The following is a 19924-nucleotide window of genomic DNA, read 5'->3' on the forward strand; positions in this document are numbered from 1 at the left end:
GAGCCAAAGGCAGAGGCTTTAACCCACTGAGCCACCCAGGCACCCCTGTCATTATCCTACCTTAAAAATATTTCTATTCGAGGATATTTAGTTATAAGAACTTCAGAAATTTGTACTCACCATGGATTAGAATCAAGCATTACTGAAAATATATTTACTTGGTGTAATTCCCCCAAAATTAATAGATTTTTTAAAAGATTAATTTATTTTAGAGAGAGTGAGCATATGTGAGCATGGGGAGAGGAAAAAGGAAAGGTGAAGCAGACTCTCTAATGAGCAGAGAGCCCGACATGGGACTTGATCCTGGGACCCTGAGAAAATGACCTGAGCCAAAATCAGGAGTGGGATGCTTAACCAACTGAGCGTCCCAGGTGCTCCTAGAAAGATTTTAATGTGTTATCTGTATACCATAAAAAATGGCCTAGATTATAGCTTTTATAAAAAAAAATGTATTAGGGTTTTATCTGGGAAAAATAAGTTAACCTCTCATGAGATTTCTTTAGAGCAGAGAAATCCATCAAGACTGTATGACAGATACCCCCAGTTGTATACATTTGCTTTTTGGCCCTTCTTTACTCTTTATCTGTGCATGGAAAAGTCCAAGTATAAAATCTCTTTCATATTTTATTCTATTAACTGAAGCCATGGACAAGAACTAGTGGTATGGTCATTCTATTCACATCTTCTGTAGAGAGATTTTTGAATGTGAAGTAAAATTCCTGCATGCTATTTCCTGAATTAGGAGTTTACAGAGCTTCTAAGAGAATCAGTGTGGACATTATCACTGCATTTTCATTTACATTTAAGAAGATAATTTAAGAGGAGAGAATACCTTTTGTATCAGAGCTGATCCTAAAGGCAGAACCAACTGCAATTATCCTGTTTACTTCAAGCAGCACACTAAGCGGATTACTTGACTGTCAACAATTTAGAAGGATGGCTAATACTCCCAATATTTTAAATATCATATTTTCTTGGGGTTTCACTGGATCTTTAAAATTAAAATTGAGGTGTTATTTTCTCCTGAAAAAACAACCCTGTCTCAGACGCTTTGCAACCACAATAAGAAACTTTCTCCAAAACACCCATTTACTTGCATTGACTTTATCCTAGAATTGCTTCTGTTTTTTTGTCATGCTATTAAAATATGCAATGATCTAAATTGAAGAAGGAATGAAAAAGAGGGCTGAAATTTTCTTTCTGCTTTTTCTAAGCCAGACCAAAACCAATCTTAATAGCATAATTTTATTTAAAACTATTTTGTTGCTAATAAATATTCATCTTGCTAGCCCGTATTGTTCATTATATGCAGATTCATGTTTTATTCTAACCTAATTTAGACTTTTCTGCCTTGCGTTTCACAGTCTTACAGCCTTTCCATTTTCTTTCGTGAGTGGGCTTTGTTATAGTCAGCTTAATTTTCCTTCCATTTTGAGTGCCCTATTTGTATTATTTCTGAATGTTGGCACACTTTTATCTACTTGTTTTCATTCAGTGATCATCTTTTAAAGGAGAGAAATCATTGTTCTCATTTCTAAGCAAAAGCCAAAAGATTAACGAAAAATCATCAGTTTCAGCTACATCTCTCGTCAAGTGCATTCAGTCTTCCTAGGCTAATGTGTATTGGGAATTTTAAGTTCTTGGAGGACATAGTATTCATCCTGTGCTGTGATTGACCTCTAGCATTTCACCCACTCTGCCTATTTTAAGCTACTTTATAAACCTCTTCTTGATACGTAAAGGATACTTCTTCTTAAAGTCCTCTTTGCTTTGACATTGTCTCTTTTTGACATCTTTACTACTTTGTCAGCATGTGATCTTGACTGAATTTATCTTTCAGTTTCTTCCTCTGAACACTGAGGATATTAATCAGTAGTCTTCTCATTGGATTGTTGAGTTAAATGAGACAAGCTGTAGTTCCTGGCACATAATAAATGCTTCAGAAACATTGAAGCCATCCTTATTATCTTTACCCTTTGTTTATTTATACCTTCACTTGATTAGGAAAAATGGTATGTATATCTTAAATAAGTGACCCCCTTTTTACATTTTCCTCAAACTTTAATTGTTTTCCTCAAACTTCAAAAAAAAAAAAAAAACCCAACCACTTTCATTTTGAAATTATTACAGATTCATAGGGAATTGCAAAAATACGGAGAGGTCCCATGTGTCCTTCACCCATTTTTCCCACAAAGGTAGCTATAGTACAAGATCAAAACCAGAAAATTGACACAGGTGCCTTCTGGCGCTTACTCAGATTTCTCCAGTTTTATATGCACTGTGTGTGTGTGTTTGGTGTCTATGGTTCTGTGCAGTTTGATCACATGTATATTTGTGTAACCACCATCACAATCAAGATACAGGAGACTATCCCTGACCCATCAACCCAAAGCTTCCTCTTGCTCTCTTTTATAATTTCCCCAAACCCTTGGTAACCACTAATTAGTTCTCTAGCTTTCTAGTTTTGTTACTCTGCGAATATTATATAAATGGAGTCATATGCTGCTTGTGATCTTTAGAGATTGGCTTGTTTTACTCAGCATAATGCTTGTGAGAGCCACTCAAATTGTTGTGTGTGTCAAATACTCTGTTCTTTTATTGCTGAGTTCTGTTTCATGGTGTGGATGCACCACAGTTTAGCCGTGGAAGGACATTTGGGTTGTTTACAGTTCTGGGTTATCACAAAGCTGCTGTGAACATTTGTGTACAGGTGTTTTGTGTAGACCTAAGTTTTCATTTCACTGGGATAAATGCTTAGGACTATAGTTCCTGGATCAGAACTTTCTAAATGGACCATTGTAAGCTTTTTTGAAAATACATGCTAATGCCATATGCAGATATTAAGAGCAGGTATTCTTAATGCTAGCCATTATAAATAATATAGTGTCCTCTGTTTTAAAATATCTTTCTGTATAATTTGCAGCGTCAGTCCAAAGTATTGAATCCTTTTTGTACTGTAATATGTTTTTTAACTTTTATTTTTTATTTAAATTCAGTTAATTAACATATAGTGTATTATTAGTTTTAGATCTTTTTGTATTGTAATATAATGTGTACTAAATAAATATTTCATTTTGTTAATGAATCCCCTTTCATATTGTATTGACAGTTTTCTTGGGTATATTGCAGTTCTTAGATACTAAATTTGAGTGGGGGACATATTTCAAGTAATGCTTTTTTCTTTTTATCAGTTCTTTGCAATGTGGTAGATGTTGAAATTTTAAAATACTTGTAAAGATGAGCACGAAGAGTCAGGAAGTCCATTAATCAATATCCAGCAATATTTCAAATAATGAGTAATGTTGGACATTTGTTTTCCAACATAATGTTTGGGGTCCTAAGATATTTTATAAACTCATTGTCTCCAAGATTAAAAATAAATGATGTCATTATTAAGGCGAAGCTACTAATGCTCTTGACATGTGAAGAGCTCCTAATAGTAATACCAATAGATTTAAGTAATTGTTACTGAAGTTGGGCATCAAAAGTCAGGAGAAAGACAATATAAATTATGTGTGGTGGACAGGCATTAGATGGTTGATCAGTTCTGGCTTTCACAAATATATCTAATAGTCTTAAAATAACTAATAAAAGGAAAGCTCTAAAAATTGGTAGAAGAGAAGGAAACAAAATGTAGAAAGCAGTGGTTTTTAAGTCTGCTCATCTGAATATTGTCGGTCAATTTAAAAGTGAAACAAGCACCCCTCCCTGGGCCAGTTAAATTAGATTCTGGAAGTGGTGCCCAGGCCTTGGTATTTTAAAAAATATGCCCAGGTAGTGTTTAGCCCGAGTTGAGAGCTCCTGACCCAGCAGGAATGGCCTCTCTGCTCCTATTTCTTCACCTTAGAATTCAGTAGCGTTTGTGCTGTGAGCATCCATCTCTAATGTATCGGACTCATGTGGGTTCCAGGTACCTTTTATTTATGGCTCTGTGGGGATGCCTGTTTTCCTAAAGGGGAGGGTACCCACACTTTTGGACACATTGAAACTATAACAGAGCTTTAATATGTGTAACAGAAGAATGCTTATCTTTGGAATGTACCCCAAACAGGGAGAAACTCTAAGTCATTGACAAGTCGAAAGGAAACTAAGTTTCATCTGGGGCATATAGTGGGTAGGACCTTTTTGGGAAATTGGGCATTTAGGAAACCTGCAAGGGGTGTTGCAGTGAGAAGTCTCAGGTTTTATTGATAGATCCTATTGTCAGTCTTATTTAGTTTTTATTTCTTTATTTTAATTTTTACTTGGCAAAAAGTATAACAAGTGAAACTATGCAAAGATGAGTATAGACAAAAAGAATTAATACCCCACAAATTGTTCATAGCTTGATGTGAATTCTTTTTCTGTATTCATAAAAGTTTAACTATATAAGGTTTATGAATTTTTTGTTTTTAAAATAGGATTGTATTCTATACATTATTATGAAGTGTTTCCTCCTTAATATATCATGGATATTTCTTTAGGTCAATACAGTTCTAAGTCTTACTTTCAAAAAATGAATAACATTTTCAATATGCCATGATATATTGACCCATTTGGCTGTGAATGGACAGAGCATTAACTCTTTTTATTTAATTTTTTAAAAATTTACCACAAACGATGGTGTATCTTTGTATATTTAAGCTTAGGTATTTTTGCTTTTGTTTGTAAAGCCTTCTTATAATCCATGGTTTGGTTTTGGTCAGATTTCCTAGTTTCTGGATACTTTCTTTGATACTGAGAATTAATGGACTAATAATGTCAGTTGATTTCCAGCTAATTAGCTCCTAGGTATTAAGTTGGACATTAGGTAGAGGAATCAGTTATTTTAGAAATGGATATTAATAAATCCTCATGGCCAGAAACATTTTTCATAGGTCCTAGAATCCCTAATGTGGAGTAGTACCTTAATGAGTGGCCATCAGATGGGCTTCATGAGGGGTCCTTGAACCGTCTGATGTTGATTGAAAAGGTGTGTATACATTGTACATTTAATGACTTTTATTACCTTTTCAAAGGGATTTTTATTGCCCCTCAAACTGGTTAAAAATTGGTAACACAGATATCAGAGAATAGTACTTAGTCTGCAGAACTTGTAGAGTACTGAGTTGTCATTGATAGCATGTTTTTAATCACAGTATCCTTTTTCTGTAAAGATCCGGATTGAAATATGTTTCTAATTTCCAGGTGGCACAAACCCAGGAGAGATGGCTAATGCTATAGCTAGCAGACTCCAGGCTCAGAATAACCTGAATAGGTCATAATAATGTTCTGAAATCAGCAAGATGATAAATACTGAGGATAAACATCTGCAGGAACTGAGGAATGCTTAGGCAGGGAGGACAATCTCAGATGCGCCTAAGATGAAAAGAGCGAGGAGCTGATTTGCCCACGGGCTTATGTGGGCTAGCTCTGTGATGTGGCTGTTAAAAATATGAGCCATGTGGACCACATTTGATGGGTTGTTTTGCGTCTGAAAACCACATTTGAAGTGAGACCCAGGAAAGGAGGAAGACTTGATGGGAGGGGTGGACTGAGACGTGAACCCAGAAGCGCACCAACGCTGAAGGAGTTTGGTTTTTGGATCTGAAGGAGAGGGTATAAAAGAACAATGGTGGCAACCCTTGTAGGTGAAGGAATAGGAAGACAAGAAAATGTGCCCAGTAAATGTTTGAATGAATGAATGAATGAATGAATATTACAAGGCTAAGGATTTTGACTTGACCTGAGCTCTGGTGAGAGTTCTCCAGTAATGGGGTGGGCACGTCTAGAAAGCAGTGACTTCCCAGTAGAGCCCTTCAGTCATAGTGATGGGTGACTGGGGTAGGGCTGTAGAAAGCGTTCTTGTTCTCAGTGATAAACTGTTTAACAGGACTTTAAAACACTGTTAATTGGAATTTTGTATTTCTCTCAGGTACTTTAATTCTTAAATAGGAGACAATTCCAGGATATATTGTAGGCTCTTTAAAAGTACTTTTATAGAAGGAGTGTTTTTGACTCACAGACTACATGATTATCCGTATAGATACTGCAACATTGAACTGTAATAGGTTGTTTTTTTTTTCTTTTTAACATATAATGTATCATTTGCCTCAGGAGTACACGTCTATAAATCATCAGGCTTACACATTAAACAACATTTACATTACACATACCCTCCCCAGTGTCCATAACCCAGCCACTCTATCACTCCCCCTCCACCCCCTAGCAACTGTAATAGGTTTTTTATCTGAAACTGTGATGAATGCATTATTCCGCTGTTAAACCTAAAGTAGCTAGCTTGTCTAGACTTGTAGAGTAAGTATGCTTGAAGATTTTATTTTTCGTGACTTTAGAGAGAAGAAAAACCACATTCTTTTCAAACTACAAAAAGAGGAAAAAAGGGAATTTCGCCACATGCCGTGGCCTCAGGAAACAGGTACACTATCTCCATTAGACTAATTGTCAGAGACCTGACTCCGATCATGGTAACACACCAGAGAACTGGCATCCTGCTGTGCCATTTACATATGTGTGCCCCTCAGTGTGCGTACTGCCCTGTGGAAATGGATCTCTAATGTTTAAGTTGGTTAATAGAGATATCTTTTATTACCGCTCAAGTAGTCAAAGCAGTGTAAAAGAACTTTTGGTTATAAAAATGGATATTGTCCAAATTATTTTATATACAGCTTTTTAAAAAACAAACCCTGTGTCTCCCACTAGCAGTTTTAAAATAGATTTGGGGGATAAAGCCACTTGGGACCCCATGGTTTCCACTCCTTTTTATAGGGCCCTAGGAGTTTAGGTCAGGGTTTAAGATGGGCTCCACCGCTCACTGACTGGCCTTGATTTCCCGTGAAAGATTGTGCTGGTGCGCCTAAACATTGTGAGAAAGCATGGTGCTGGGTCCATCGGGAGAACTCGGTATCTATTCTGTATCTTCTGCTCTGACCTCGTAACCCCTTTCTCTTTTTCCTGATTCAGCAGTTACTGTCATTTGTATGTCTTATTCTGTCTTGAAAATAGCACATCTAAAAACTAATCTTTTTGTATCCCCACAGCCACTCCTTCCTCCTCTCATTCTTAACCTGCTCCTGCTCTCTCCTCCTGTCTCCTCTTTTTCATCTGTGGGTTCCACTCACCAGAGGTAGCCCTGGAGGAGGCTAACACTGAGCTCTGAGTCCTACTGTCTTGGATTAAGTTCCAGCTCTATCACTCTGTTGCCACGTGGCATTGGACAAGTTACTTAATGTCTGTCTCTAAATCTCAGTTTCCTCAGTTCTAAAATCAGTATGGTAGCCATCTGTCTTACAGAATTGGGAAAATTCAGTGAGATACATACATGTTAGCAATCGGTATGGTTGCTGATGCTTACACGAGTGCACAATGTGCATTTATTAGTTAGAGCTCAAGCTGGAAGTGGTGGTGTCTTCCTTAACTTCCCTTCTTTCCCTCACCTAAGCATCCTCTCAGCAATTGATTCTGTCTCAGGAGTTTTTCCTCCTTCTCATCCCTGCTTTTAGGTCAGGGTTTTTAAATTTGAATTTATCATACTCAAAGAGGTTCATAAGCCCTAGAAATTGAACATATATCTATTGACATATGTGCGTTTTTCCTAAGGAGAGGGCTTTTAGCATTTATCTTTGACTTTCACACAGGTCAGTGATCCACACAATGTTTATAACTGCTGGCTTGGACTCTCTCTAGCCTGTATCCAGGAGCATATGCACTGATACTCCTCCTCTGGCTCTGTGCCTTTAATCTCCCATACTGTTGCCCAGTGAACTTTTTTTTTTTTTTTAAATGTTTTTACATCACCATCCTGCTTACAGAGTTGTGTTGATTCCCTGTTTCCTACAGCAGTGGTTCTCCCCCCAAATCACATCCCATGGGAAGTTTTTAAAGAAGTACCCAGGTCCCATCCTAGACCAGTCAATTGATACTGACAAATACTGGGCATCAATATTTTGTTTTAAAGCTTCCCAGGAGATTTTAATGTGTGGCCAGACTTGAGAGCCTCAGGGCTACAGGATGATGGCCAGACGTGTTAGCGTGGCCCTTAAAGTCCTCAGCAGCCCAGTGCAGATCTACCTCTTCAGCCTGATCTTCTGCCTCCTCTCCGATTCCTATCTCACCACTTGCTCTCTGGATATAGACTTTTGCTATTCCCAGAACATTCCATGTTATTTCCTCCCTCTGAGCTTTTGCCTGTACTGCTTGCTCTGTCTAAAATGCCTTTCACCCTTTCTCTGCCTGGTGATTTTAATCATAAAACAACCCTCCCAAACCCCCAAAGAGAATTGCAGCGCTACTTCTGTACAAACTTGTGGGCCTTAGAGTGTATTATAATTACTTGTCTATTACTATCTTCCACATTACACTGAACTCCTAGAAGGTAGGATCCTTCTTTATTTGATTTCTCTTGTGTTGACACCAGGTTTAAAGGAGTTCCTTGAGAGTCTAATGAATGAGTAAACGACAGTTCAACAAAGAGCAGGCTACTCTGGGGAATTTGGAAATCCGTGGGGTTGAGGAAAGTAAATATGGCGTACTAGCTGTGGTAAGGAATGCTCAGCAGAAGTTTCATCCTCTACTATTGCTCTTCTGTACTTTTATAAGAATCAAAGATCAATATATGGAGTTTCTCATCTGGGACTAGGAAAGTCGAGACCAGCTTTGAAAACATCTCCAAACACTACTGAACATTATCAAACAATAGCGTAAAGTCATATCATCTTTGTCTCCTGAGACTCAGAGATTTCTGAATGAGAGATGGAGAATCAGCCATTATGATGATGGCAACTTTATTTTTCCCAGTGGATTATCCTAACTTAGTTACTGATTTAAAGACACCCTTATATGGACAGTTCTTCAGACATTATATGTTTCTAATTTTGATCTCACCCCTGGCCTTTATGTTTAGCTGCTGCCTAGTCCTTCTGTTGGCTATTTTTAATACTTTTTTTTTCTGTGTGTCTCAGAATTGTCCCAACACATTTTAAAGAACAGTAACTTCAATGTGTTTTAGTCTTCCTGTTTCTTCAGTGCCCAGGATTAATTTAATGGTGATTTCTTTAGTAAACGGTCTAAGAGAGGTTCTTTTGGATATTGTGTGGGGGCTGTTTCATCTTACTTATCTTTCCTGAATGCACCCCCCCCAACTACACTCTTAGGAGAAGAGATGGGTTATTTAACACTTACACAAAGGACAGTGGCTACTAGTCTGATGTCATGAGTTGCGTGTACATCATTCTGATATGCTGTGTATGAACAATGAAAATACCCTTTGTCTAACTGGCTTCTGATTACTTTATAATCTTAAAAGCTGGGATAATAAGGACAAGATTTTTTTTTTATTCAAAGTCAGAATGTTAGTTGGAATGTATTACTATGGTATCCTTTTATGCTTCTATTCATCTTATTTAAAAAGTATTTTAAGAAGCCTTAAAGAAATCTGGATTTATCAAGAAGCCCTTCTTTAAATATGTTTACATAAAAGAATCTGAGTCTGTGAAACTAAAAAGAGTAATTTTTAGTCATTTTTTTAAGAGCATTTTTAGGAATAGATGTGAGTCAAGGAATTGGAAAATGGTCTAAGAGAGGCCTTTCTTGGCAAATGGAGGGACAGGAAAATATGTCAAGAAAAAGAAGAAACCAATGCTTACAATGATTGCATTAAGGTCTAAAATGGATAATTGTCTATTATTTCACAGTCTACAATCAACAACAACAGATACCCCGGTACTGTGTGTCCGCTTTTCTTGTAGTGAGCCAAGACCTACAGAGAGGAACTGGCCTGTGGTGTTTCTGAGAATGGCTTCTTGGATTATTATAATTACTGGGCTGTTACAATTCTTAGAGCTGAGTGGTTTATCCTGTAGTTTTTTGCTGTTTTGAAAGGTGAGTACCCAACATCAGAGGACTGTTTTAAATGAGCTATTTAGTGCTTAAGAGATACAATTATATATGTCTACTGTCAAGAGACTAGGCTATACCATGCCCACTCCTGGAAGAAACTAGCCACCTACTGGGTTCTTGTAGCAAGGGAAATTAGAATCTCTTATGAATATGTCAACAGACCACGTCCATCGACAGAGGAACTGGCAAAAGTTAGAGAAAGCATTCTTGGTTTCTCAAGTCCCTTGGTAATTGGTACCAGGTGTTGTATTCTATCACACACTTGAGCATTTGCCCTTCAAACAGATCTTACAAATGCTCGGGGACTCATGAGAACATATTTGAAATTATCAATAATAAAACCAGTGCTTTGGGGCTGTTATTTTGAAGATCCTTTCCTTCTTAGCCTGCAAGTACCCTGTTTATCCAAAATAAGATAGAGAGGGAACCTAAAAACTCAGAACCCCAAAGTAGATTCTCTACCACATACAGGTGGTTTAACCTGGAATTCCTCTTCAGTGTTAATTTCTATAGCTAAAAATATATATATATACATAAAAGCTTTATTTTATATATAGAAATCTGTGCCAAGTACTGTTTGTTCTGAGTGCTATAGGTAAATTAACTTGTTTTCTCAACAGTCCTTGGAAGTGGCTTCTTATCCTCATCTTATAGGTGGGAAGAGAGAATTCTGTTAAGTGACTGGCCAATGGTTGCAAAGCTACTGAATTTTGATTTGAATGATCCCATCAGTATGACTCTTAAGTGTTCTCCAGTCCTCTTTTCCTTAGATAGTCTTAAATCTCAAGTCAGAAAGTAGAGTAGCTCTTACCCTAAAAAGATTGTACATGCTCTTGAAGTAAGCTCGATTGCTGTGAAGCAGTATGCATTGGAATAACAAAAATTAATACTTGGTGCTAATGTATCAAAAGCTTTTGGAGGTTAGTAGCTGGCTGCCTGATTCTTGATAGTTTTGCTCTAATTGGATCAAAGAAACAGAGAAGTGGGTGTTTATGGTCAGCAGCTCGGCATGGCGTATCAGTCCACATACTGGCCACCAATATGGGAGTGGCAACAGAGTTTGATTTGCAGTGGATGAAATTTGTCTTTGTATTATCTGTAAGAAAGACAAATAAATAGTATGAGATCGCAGGACGTTTATTTATTTAAACAGACTCTTTTCAAGTACTTTCACCTTAAAAATGGAGAGAACTCACTTTAACCTTTTATTAATAGATTTGAGTAATAAGGTTACATTTTAAAGTATTTTCAGTGTGGATATATGACTGCCTTGAAGCCAAATTAGAGTAGAACTACTAAGATTTTGTTACTTTTGAAATATCTTTTGAAAAACTGTGGCTTTAAATCTAATGTTTTTCCTAAACTGTCAAATTACAGTACATTTGTTGGTTGTTTTGGGTTAGCTTGAATACTAATGAATTATAGAAGTTCAGATTGTACTTAATAAACCTATGCTATTTTTTTCATTAAAGGTGCGTTTATTACATATTAGTGCTTGTTTGTTCAAACCTGGCAGCTCGTCTCTGTCTGTGTAGCACTTTCAAGCAGAGCATCTTGTATCAGCAAATGCAGAAGTGTTGCTCCAGGAGAAAGGAGGAAACTCCCAGAGTAGAGGCAGGATGGTCTCTGCTCTTTTAACTGAGAGGAGGCTAATGTTAGGGCATATGAAAACGTCTGACCGTGTCCTTGTGATTCTCTATGAACTCCAGATGAAGGGAAAACAAAAAGCATATTTAGCACCTACTACATCCCAGGTATTCTGTTTTGTGGTATACCCATGTCTATATATTCACGCACGTTTGTCTATCTACCTTGCTGTGTATGCATAAACGTGCAAATTTATTTATTTAATAAAATATTTCTATATTAAGCACCAGTGTTTTACATGCTTTACAAACATAAACTCATTTAGTCTTCATAATAACCATATGAAATGTGTCTATTACCGTCCCCGTTTTAAAGAGGGTGAAACTAAGACACAGCGAGAGTAGTTGCCCACGGTCAGCAACTACTGATGATGAGGCTAGAATTTGAACCCAGAGAGAGATGAATTCTGAATCCATTCCATTCCCCAGACATGCATTATAGCTTTCCTTTATCTTTACCTTTGCTGAGGTCTTTGCTTCTCTATAATGGTCTTTCCACTCCTTTTGCTCTTGAAAGCTCGCCAGCATGCAAAGGCTCAATTCAAACGTCACTTCCTCCAAGATGCCTTTCCTGATGAACCCAACTGGAAGCCTCTAATTAGATTCCTAATGGAATGAAATGAGATACTTACTGATTACTCTATCCTATGGTAGGAAGTTTATAGATTCTATCATGTCTCATGCGAGATGATAAGTCTCTTGAAGGCAGAACTATCATTCACACTATTTTCTGCTATAGTCATGAATATCGTGCCATTCGTACAAATGTTGCAGGCACTTGGGAATTTCATGGTGGCAGGAACCAGCTGTTCAACAAATGTTTGTTAAATGGATGACCATTAGGAATGTATGCGGAGGGTAAAATTTCCCAGTATTACTCTAAGTTACTTTAAAAAATTAACTATATTAAAATAAGTATTCAAACAACAACAGTAATAATATTGCCTTAAGTTCACAGTCCTGTTATAAATTGTTATACAATCGTGCTAAATAGGGGTTCTTGGGTGGCTCAGTTGGTTGAACGTCTGACTCTTGATTTCAGCTCTGGTCATGATCTCAGGGTCCTGGAATTGAGCCCTGCTTCAAGGTTCCGCACTCAGAGAGGAGTCTGGTTGAGGATTCTCTCTTCCTCTGCACCTCCCTACCACCCTGCTCATGCTTGCATGTGCTCTCTCTCTCTCAAATATAAAGAAATCTTTAAAAAATAAAAATAAAATCATGCTGAATTAATTAACTACTTACCAAGGTTTTTAAAAAGAACAGACTTTAAGAGTTTGCTGCTATGTATGTACTTTTTTTTTTCTTTCTTTTTTTTTTAGCTTCCAAAAAAAGAATGCTGAAGAGAAAATGGTTTATTCTTTTGGAGTTAGATTTTTCTGTTCCTGTGTGGATAAATTGGTACTCTAATCCATTTCTGAAGTATTTCGACAGATTGAATAGTTATGATCTATGCCAACATAATCACTCTGAAGGCTCGGGTGAACGAATCATCTCTTTAGCATACATGTGTAGTTGTAGCATTGAAGGCCACATATATTTGTCTCAAATTATAGGATGGAATAAATGTAGAACTCCCGACTTTAGCAATATCTGATTTTATAATCAGACCATATGACTGTTTCATTTTAGTTTGACTAACAATAATTGATATGATAAGGTAAATCTAGTAATCAGAATTGTGAATTTTAAGAATAACAGACATCAGTTGGTCTTAAAAGGTTTAATTTGGAGATACAGGGATGGAATGTTACAGACTTTTTGGAGATATGTGTATCAGTGAGATTTTGCTGTGTAACAAATCATGTAATACTAGTGACTTAGGAAAATAAGCATGTGTTATGTCTAACAATTCTGTAGGTCACCTGGTGACCTTGGTTTGGGCTAGCCTGGGTGATCTCTGCAGGCAGCTTGGCTGGGGCCATATGGTCTAGGGTGGCCTTGCTCACATGTCCGGTGGTCATTGTGCTGGCTGGTGTGGGGGCCCCGACAGCTGATGGTGTATCTTTGTTCCATGTGGTCGTCTCACCCTCAGTAGGCTACCCAGGGCTTCTTTGGGTAGTGTTCTCGGGGTTCCACAGTGCAGCAAGAGGGGCAAGCCCCAGTGGGTCAGCACTTTTCAAAAATTTGCCCTTGTCCTCCTGGCCAAATTAGTTAATATAGAAAGGGACTACCCAATGGTAGATGCAGGGAAGCAGGAATACGTAAGGGGTCATTACCGCAACAGGCCTCTAAATTCTGATGTGACCTTAGGCCAGCAACATGAAGTGATAAAAAAGAAAAAAATGTGCAGGCTCTCAAAGCTACAGTTTTCAGAGAGATAGTTTATAGACCCTAGGTTTCCCTGAAATACTTAATAATCAGTTGAAGCCCTTCTGGCTTTTCATTTTTTGAAGCTTCGAGCTATAAAAATGGGGAGCCTTTCATCCTTCTCTCACTCAATAAATATCCCAATTGATCTTCAGCGAGGACCACAGCGATGACAGAACGGGTGTGATCATACTGGCTCCAGCCACTTAGAGCTCCCATGGGCTGTGTGGCATCTCGGAGAGCACTGACACTGGCCCTTGCTGTTGGCATCATTATCCCCGTGTTACAGGGGAGGAAGCAGACTCGCAGAGGCATGTAGCTGGTCGGTGGGAGGCTACATTTTGAACCCAGGTCTTCATCCGAAGAAGAGTTGCTTACTAGTGGGTTGATCGTGGTTTTTTCCAGCATGAAGCCTTTGAGTAGTTCATGTCACCCTTGAAAAACTGGGAACCATGAAGAAACAGGAAGGGTTTTTGTTTTGTTTTGTTTTTTTCCCTTTCTACTCTTTCCCTACTCTACAACCCTCACTAGTTGGACCAAATAACCACGTTTAATTTGAAGATGATAAAAGCTCAGAATGGAAATTTTACTGCTGGTTCCAGATGTAATTTTTAAATCTTTCAGAATAACTGATCCCTTCCATCATGTCACTGTGACTCTTCAAAGGTTCCAAAGTGAAATTCAGAATCCCGAGATATTCTAGAACATGTATTTAAAATGTCATTAGAAGATAACCTTCATTTAAAAAATTAACTGTTCCTCTCCCCGACTCTTACCCCCATGTGCACTCCCAGAACACAGAGCACTTAACTGTGTCCTCATACTCACCAGAACATTGTGTTTGCCTGGGTGGGTCTGTCCTTGTCACCAGAGTGTGAGCTTCTTGAACACAGAGCCCTTGTCTGTTCTCTCTCTATCAGCAGCACCTAGCCTAATGGGAACATTCTAGTATCTACTGTGTGATTTTATAACTGAATTTCATGCCTGGGGAGAAATTCTTTTCTTCTCCTTCTTTTTGGTCTATCTGTCCTCCTTTGGTTCTGTCTTTTCCTTTCTAGATCATTTTTCTCCCCTTTCAGGCTATCTCTGGTCTTCAGCCTTCCTCAGCTTTCCGTTTATCCCACCAGCTCATTAGTCATTTTTATACTCACTTCATGTTGAAATGATAGTATCTTGGATATATTGAGTTCAATAAAATATGTTACTAAAATTAATTTTCCCTTCTCTAACCTTATGGTGAGAAAATTTAAAATTTTACGTGTGTGGCTACTCTAGAGGGTTGATATCCAGGTGAATTGATTAATGCAAGTTCATAAAAACAGTTGTTTTTTATTTTGTTTCAATTGGATGGATCTGTTGCACTAAAGATCCCATAGATCACCATCTTCCGCTCACTTAGCGCTGCCTGTCCTGCCTCCCCCAATACCAAAAATTCATGCGAACGAATGGGGAGAATTTACCTTGCTTTTAATGATGCACACAGATTTTTCTCTACTGTCATAAGTATGCTTGGAACAAAAGTATAGGTGACTCTTAAATTATTTTCACTAATGAAAAGGAAGCCACAGAGTGACTAATGTAAATTGGAGGATACACTATTTTCTTTGGAATGTTTGGGTTCTTCCATTTTGGAACAGGTGTGGCCACTGTTGAAAGAAACAGTAGAGTCATACTCAGCATATTTGATACATGAGAAACTGGAAAACTGCTCAGCGTCCCCTGCCTTCCATTTAATGGATGTAGAATTCATCATATTGTTCCTCTGCAGTGCAAACTCCAGTGCCTCTAAGTAAACTCGGTTGTGTTTGCTTTTTCTTTCTGGTTTAGGGAAGAAATCATGTTTTTAGCTTAGAAACTCTTCTTCCGAACTGTGATTAATTAATCACAGTTATTAATCGGTTAAGGATTAATTATGTCAAAAATAGCCTCACAATGTCTTCTTTTGCATCAAGACTTCCAGAATTGCTGCGGATCACTAAGAATTAGTTATAGTGATCTGCAGTTAGTCATCTTTAATGAGTGCCAACTTGTTTCCCTTTGGCATGGAGTAGATCGCCCACTTTGGCATGGAGTGGGAAATCACCTCCAGTGATTTTTGGCTTGGGGTGGTGGTGAGTGCACATCAATTACTGTCTCTTGGGCAGGGTGCGGGGTGGGCAGTGGAGCGCAAGTGCCCTTTACAGCTGGGCGGTAGGAGTGGAACCCCAGACTAGCAGCTAGTCGTTTTTGCGAGTGACCTGGAGAGAGGGTCCGTGCTGGTGGTTACCAGCTCATGCCACCAGGAGTCAAGCTGTTTACCACTTTGGGGGTTTATGCTGTAGGTGGATAGTGTTTCATAAGGGCATAGTCAGGTCTTTTTTTTTTTTTTTTTTAAGATTTTAAAAATTTATTTATTTGACAGAGATCACAAGTAGGCAGAGAAGCAGGCAGAGAGAGAGAGGAAGAGAAGCCGGCTTCCTGCTGAGCAGAGAGCCCAATGCGGAGCTGGATCCCAGGATCCTGGGATCATGACCTGAGCCAAAGGTAGAGGCTTTAACCCACTGAGCCACCCAGGCGCCCCAGCGTCAGGTCTTAAGGATCCGTGTTTCAGGATACCTGCCTGTGTTAGAGAGTCAAGGAGGGAGCTAGCCCCTGGAGCACAAACCTGGGATTTGGGAGTTGAACAGAAAAAAATAAAAATCTCTTGAATTCTAAACTGACACAACATTTTAAAATCAGGAAAACAAACAGCTCTGAAAAGATTTCTGGGATTTTAGCTCAATGGTTAATATGGAAGACATGTTCTAGAGCGGTTGGCGGGGGTGGAATAATCCAGTGTTGATTCAGACTGAAACTTTGGACAAGTCATTGAATTTCCCTGTTTTACCCATCTGTTTAGAGAAAGGAGGGGGAGGGGGATAATTTCTCCCAGAGGTGTCTCGAGATTTGATTGATGTTTTAATATGTTTTGATATCTTTCATAAAGTGACCAAACCAAAGTATGTTTTAACATACTAAATCTGAACCATCTTGAGTAGATGTTAAGCGGTTCTGTGGCTTTGATATAAGTTGTACTTATTAAGAAAGTGTATATATTTTAAAGAAAGTTCTATGTTACTTTCTTTTGAATGTCAGATGTGTGCTTGAGGTCTTTAGCTGTTAACTTGAGTTTCAGCGTGCCTTATAAATGGTCAGTCACGGGGCGGGGGGAGGGGGCGGGGGGGCAGCTTACCAGTTCCAGCCACCCCGGCAGTTAAATGCATTTCAAAAATGCTTCTTGTCAGGGACGATGCCTTTTGCAAATATTTGAGATATATGTTCTCAGTTGTGATTTATTAGTGAACCTGTGTCCTTATAACAACTCCTTGGGAGGTGCAGAAGACAAAGCCCGAAAGCAAGTAAGTAACATGAGCTCGTTCTATATCCAGAAAAAAGCTTTCATTGAAGGGTACTTACTGATAGACTTCTCAGTATGTCTATTTGATGCCTATTTAATTTCACATAGTACTGCATCTAGTCACGCTGTTTCAAGAATCTGACAGAATGTCCTTTTACTTTGCTTTTCCTTGTGAGGAGCAAACAGCACTGCCACCTTGTTGTCAAAGTTCTGTCTCATTTGAATGTGCTGAAAACTCAAGTGAATGCCTGTCGTGGAAAAGCGCTTACTCTTTCTCTTTGTCAGTACTTGCGGAAACATCTTAAAAGAAGTTTGTATTATTGGACTGAATTCAGTAATTAGCATAATCATGATGCTATGTATTGTTCCGCAGAGCACGCCCCTTGGCCAAATTTCCCATTAAGAGGACACCGATGTTGTCCTAGTGAATAAATCCCGGCACACATGATGCAAATCAGCGAGTTCCTGCCTGCTGCGCCGGTGCGGTTAATTTTAGCCAGGGTCTGTTCTATGAGTTGTAAAACTGTTTACCCAAGTAGAAGTTAGTAAGCTGAAATGTGACTTCTCGGCCTAATGTGATAGGATATCTATTTTAGACTGCAGACTGGGTTTATGGTCGGGAGAGCAGTCTTCTGAAGAATTGCGGCTCAGATTTCCTTTGAAAGTGCTTGTAAGTAGTGGGTGGATTTTTAAGATTTCTCTTTGTTCTTTTCTCCTTAAATCTTCCTTCAGTAATTTTTTATCCCTTGGGAAAATTGGAAACTTTGGGGTGGGGACTTGAGAGGATTCTAGGAACGGTGGCAAAGGTTTTTCTTTACAAGTATCCTACTGCAAGAAACCTGCCTTTTTCGGTTTTCCCAAGAGAAAGTATTTGATTCTTACTGTTTTATCTTTGCAGAAGCAGTCTGTAGATTATTTCTTATTTTATCTGTTAAAATATTCGATTAATGGAATGGTTGTCTCATTGAGCTTTATTTCTATGGTAACCTAAATCTTAGGGAAAAAAAAGTTAGAAGTGGATTCCTGTTAAACTTCCTGTGAGCCACGAGTTTATATGCAGAAATAATGCAAGAGTCATATGTAACTTTGTAAAATGTATAGGCAGACGGTTTTTATTTTTCTAAGAAGATTTTCTGTTTAAAAATAGACCCGTGTACCCCTAAAGAGAAGCACTTAAAAAAATAAGTTTAGGAGGAAGGCTTTACAAAGTAATTGAAAGCATCCTCTGGAAGATGGAGTTAGTTACCAAAATTAACGAAAGGTTATGAAATTTTTAAATCGTAATTGTTCTTAAAATTAACAAGTCATTGTCAATTTAAGTTCAGACCGAAGAAAACTAAAGATTTTAACATCAAGTATTGTTAATAAGATCTGAAGCACCTTGCTTAATTTGTTTGAGGTGTGTTTTAAGTCAGAGTATACCTAACTTCATGCCAAACAACGTGCTTATAACAGAGAACCAGGGAGGACATTTTTTAAAATCAGTTAACACATAAATTGTATCACCTATAGGAATATTGGTTTTACTGAAACAATTCTAATAGGTCGCCTACTAGTTGCTTCCCAGGCATCCATGTCCGTATCAACGCTGTGAGCAAGGAGGGAGGCATTCCCTCAAATGCCATTTTCCCAGTTTGCAAGCTTTATTCAAAGACTTCTTTGTTATTATGTATTGTCTGATTTAAAATCCAAATGACCTAAGGTGTCAACAATGAAAGGAAATGTTTCAGTGGTACATTTAGTAGGAAAAGAATGTAAGAAGGGAAAACAGAACTGAGTTCTTGAGCTATTTTTAGAAAGCAGCTCCTATTAAAACTTGTTTTTTGTTGAGCGAAAGAGAAATTTACAGTCCAGATTCATTGTAATTATAACAGCAAAGTCTGTAATACAACTTAAGTAGTAAATGGGACTTTGTTCCAGTATTTGCTTCATAATACCTACTTCCATCGGAAGACAGTAAACGGGTGTTATTCTTACTTTTAATTGTCACCTAGGCTCCGTGAGCATCTAAGTGGAGTGTTTGTAAAGGTGCACTGTTGGTACGGTTGGTACTAGATGGTTTTCAAGCTGTTATTCATTCCCTCCACTGTCCTTCAGTCCTGTAGAAAAGAAAAGCTGTTCAAAATGTATCCACTTTTAACAATTTAACAGAAAGAAGCTTCCATAGGTATTTTTACTAGAGGAAGTGTGTGTTCTTCTAGGAGTTGCTAAAATGCTCATAAACACATTCAGAGTGTCCCTTTTAGTGATTTATGTGCTGTGAGAGCCTGATACAGGTGAATGAAAGGGGAGATCGTTTAATGATTTAAGCGTCAGTGTGGGAATTTCTTGCGTTCGCTGGGCGGGTGGTTCTCTTCACTCCTTCTTCTCTTGTGTGCCTGATGGAGTGATACTAGTTATGGTTCCCTCATGAGTAGAGTCCCTGTTGACTAGTTAGGACCTTGGGTATGACCCATCACAGTGAGCTCAGCTCAAGGTAACAGGTGAGGGGTCCAGATGCTGAGCAGCCCAGGCAGCTGTGGGGCCTGCAGATAGAGCCCAGCAGCTCACAGTTCCCCGCATGTGCTGTGCACACCTGCACCTTCCATCACCATCGCCCTCCCTGCGCTTGGCTTTGTGCATTTCTGTCCTCCAGCCCTGTTTAAGCTGCTTTCCCTGGCAGCCTGACCCCCTCCTAGCCCTCTGCCTCTTAAAATAGTTATAGAACCAGAGGCTCTGA

The 19924-nt window shown here is 38.5% G+C and overlaps 1 protein-coding gene across 7 annotated transcripts in view; it reads left to right on the forward strand.

Moving 5' to 3' along the window:
* The window catches only part of SLC20A2 (solute carrier family 20 member 2), a 107873-nt gene that overhangs the window by 14533 nt on the left and 73416 nt on the right, over positions 1 to 19924 (forward strand). Inside the window, exon 1 of one of the 7 annotated variants that reach the window (XM_082715166.1) lies at positions 17649 to 17875. The exons of the other annotated variants lie outside the window; for them this stretch is intronic. The gene's annotated coding sequence lies outside the window, so the exon portion shown is untranslated. Of the gene's footprint in view, positions 1 to 17648; positions 17876 to 19924 lie in introns of those variants that run through there. 7 annotated transcript variants of the gene reach the window in all.

This window comes from Mustela nivalis (genome assembly GCF_964662115.1).
Source record: "Mustela nivalis genome assembly, chromosome: 20".
In the NCBI taxonomy this organism is placed as follows: domain Eukaryota; kingdom Metazoa; phylum Chordata; class Mammalia; order Carnivora; family Mustelidae; genus Mustela; species Mustela nivalis.